This window comes from Crocodylus porosus, unplaced genomic scaffold (genome assembly GCF_001723895.1).
Source record: "Crocodylus porosus isolate Cpor-Errol unplaced genomic scaffold, CroPor_comp1, whole genome shotgun sequence".
NCBI classification, from domain to species: Eukaryota; Metazoa; Chordata; order Crocodylia; family Crocodylidae; genus Crocodylus; species Crocodylus porosus.
The window spans coordinates 36887858-36891015 of NW_017728949.1; the positions used below are offsets into that span (position 1 = coordinate 36887858).

The 3158-nt window shown below is 45.9% G+C and overlaps 1 protein-coding gene across 3 annotated transcripts in view; it reads left to right on the plus strand.

Moving 5' to 3' along the window:
• Nucleotides 1-3158, plus strand: part of CWC22 (CWC22 spliceosome associated protein homolog) — a 78196-nt gene that overhangs the window by 41523 nt on the left and 33515 nt on the right. The window lies entirely within an intron of this gene.

Sequence of the window (3158 nt, forward strand, 5' to 3'; positions counted from 1 at the left end):
CTTTACTAGCCGCAGCATCGCATTGCAGGCTCATGTTCATCTTGTGGTCAATGATGACCCCCAAGTCTCTTTCTTCTGTAGTGCTATCCAAAAGATTGAAGACTACTGAACATTGTTTGTCAAAGATGACCAAAATATGATTGTAAAGCAGATACAGTTCTGGAAACCAGAGAAATGTCTCTGAAAGAAAGACTTCAAATGTTTGGCAGTTGACTTTTTTGACTGTTTTTCTTTTGGGTGAGACATTTAAGAAAGTAACTATAAGACCACAAATCCTACTCTGTTTTGTTGGCATGCTAAGAATCAAGGTTTTATTCTTTTCATGGATTTGGTTGAGCAATATTATGTATTGTATTAAGCAATCATCTCCAGTATTGCTGTTTTGCTGTAATCTTAGGGATTACATTACTAAGCATTTGTCTGTAGTTACTGCATTTAAGAGATTTCTCATTGGTATGCTTGCAAGACAGGGTCATTGCTGTTTGACTAAGATTTTAAACAAGATCCTTGAGCAGTTGATAGGATCTAAATATTCATCTAACTTCTGAAGCAAGTCTTTTATTTATTGATAAACTCATTCCTCTCCTGTCTCAATCTTCCATAATCACAAATCGTAGACCTTTCTTTTTGGCTCGCTATTGTGCTTGTAATACTCTAATCCAAAAAATGCAAAAGCTTGTCTTTATCAATGCAATAACAATTATGGAGGGGGAAAGAAATCGGTACCCTTTTTGGAAAAACTGATAAATATTATAATTAGAAACTGTTTGGCCTATTGTGCTTTCATTTCTGCCACTATTTCTTTACAAAAGTACCTTTAATAAAAAGAAGAGTCTTAAGAAGGTATCTGATCCTTCTGTCTGTTTTACTCTCTGAACCATTCATTCTTTGTGTGTGAAATGATTCAGAAGTGACTAGGTGTGATCCTAGGCCCACAAAACAGTTGCTTTCAACTTTATTCATTTGTAGACTCCTAAAAAAATGTTGTTTGGAGGTGCCAGATCCCTTCGGAAATTTCCAATGAAAGTGTAGACCCCTTTGTATTGTAAGTATGGGTATTCACATACTTTTCATCAGTCATCTTTCATGGACCCCTTATACAGCGTGCGGACCCCCAAATGCACAGGTTGAAAACCATGGCATAGAAGATTAGGATTTCCAATGAGATGTAAGGAGAATTCTGCAGGAAAAGATGTTTTTCAGGCTTCATACTTTCTCTGGATCAGATTCTACAATCTACAATATGGTGCGTGGGTTGTTACACCACTCGGAGTTGATTGTCCCCTAGTGCAGGGATCAGCACCCCCTGGCACATGCCAGTTAGTGGTACACAGATATGTTTTCCCTGGCATGCAAGTACCCGTGAAAGGAAATTATTTTTAAAAATGTTTTTTAAGTTGCTGCTCTGGACTTTCCAGAGAAGCCACGGGTCCCAACACTGGCAGGCACCAGGGGCAGAGCCAGGGAGAACACAGGCAGGGATGCCCAGCCCAGTCCTTGGAGAGAGCTGTGGGTGGCTGGGACTGGGGCCTGGGCAGGCGCTGCACAGGACTGCTGTGCTGGAGATGCCCAGTGGGTGGATGTGCCCTGGGCGCTCAGGGCAGGGTCTGGGCAGCACAGGGAGAAAGATGGTGTGGTGGGGAGAGGCACTGCAGGCAGACTGACTCAGCCAGCCCCTTGGGAAGGCAGGGGCTGGGCAGGAAGCAGGGGGCTTGTTCCAGGGCTTTGCAGGCTTGGACCACAGAGGCTGGCAGCAATGAGGTGCCGGCCTGGCCTGACTTGCGCAGCTCTCAAGGAATGGGGCGCAGCCACCCTGCCCATGAGGGGATGCCACTTGGCCAGGGCAGGACACGGGGCTCAGGGAGCTTCTGGGTCAGCCTTCTCAGTGCTGACCCCATCTGACTCCAGCACTCTTTCCTGCTTAGGCAGGGGGTCGGACTCGATCTGTTGAGGTCCCTTCTGCTGGGCACAGCACAAGTATGACAGAGCTACTCCCAGTGCAAGGGCTTCCACAGCTGTGCCTGGTGCACAGGGAGGCCAAGTCCAGAGTCAGGAGCTCCCTGAGCGCACCATCCTACCCAGGCCAAGCAGCATCTGCTCACAGGCCGGGCAGCCGTGCCCTATCCCCGCAGAGCTCCAGAAGTTGGACCAGCCTGGTCTGGCCATGGCACCTCCCCCTGCTACTTCCTGTGCTGCCCACACTGCCCCGAGCACCTGGCTGCAGTGTTTGGTGCCCCAGTGCTGTCCCTGCCTGGGTGGGATGGGGCGTCTGCCTGCCTGAGCCCTGGCCAGGCCCACCCTCCCAGCCTCGGGCCAGGGCTTCACCCACTCCAGGACTGTGGAAGAGTAGTGGGAGACATTGGCAGCGAGGGACACACCCTCTTTCTCTCTCTTCTTTCTTCTTCTTTTTTTCTCTTTCTCCTTTTTCTTTCCCCCCTCTCTTCTTTTTCTTTCTTTTCCTCTCTCTTACCATAAAATGCTTAACAAAAAAGAATACACAAAAACAAAGGTAATATATTAAGTTTTATTTATTGTCACCAGGTTTAGAATTTTTAAAAAACCTGGTATTTACCATACAAAGTAACATTTATGATTATTAACTATATTAATATGTAATTTAACCTACCATGTACCCCCTTCTGCCCCAGTTTTGTTTTTCTGGCACCTTACAAAGTAGACATTACTATTTTTTTGGCATTCTGGCCAAAAACATTGCCCACCCCTGCCCTAGTGCTTCCCCAACCATTTCTACAATGTTTAAAGTACCAGAATTAAACAGGTATAAATACCTATTAATCACCTGATTGGCAAGACATGATAGGCATCATCTTACCAAAAAAACTTCTAAAAAATAACTCTGTTGTTTTTACAAACTTCAGACCCTAAAAAACAAGCCTTTTACAAAGTCTGGTTTATAAATTTGAGTTGTGTCATAGATTTCAGAGACATTAGGGCTAGAAGGGACCTGGGAAGGTCATCAAGTGCAGCCCCCTGCTCAAAGGGCAGGAAGTCAGCTGGGGTCATAGGATCCCAGCAAGATAAGCATCCAGTTTGCTCTTGGAAGTGTTCAATGTAGGTGCTTGAACCACCTCCGATGGCAGGCTGTTCCAGACCTTGGGGGCTCGGACAGTAAAGAAATTCTTCCTTATGTCCAGCCT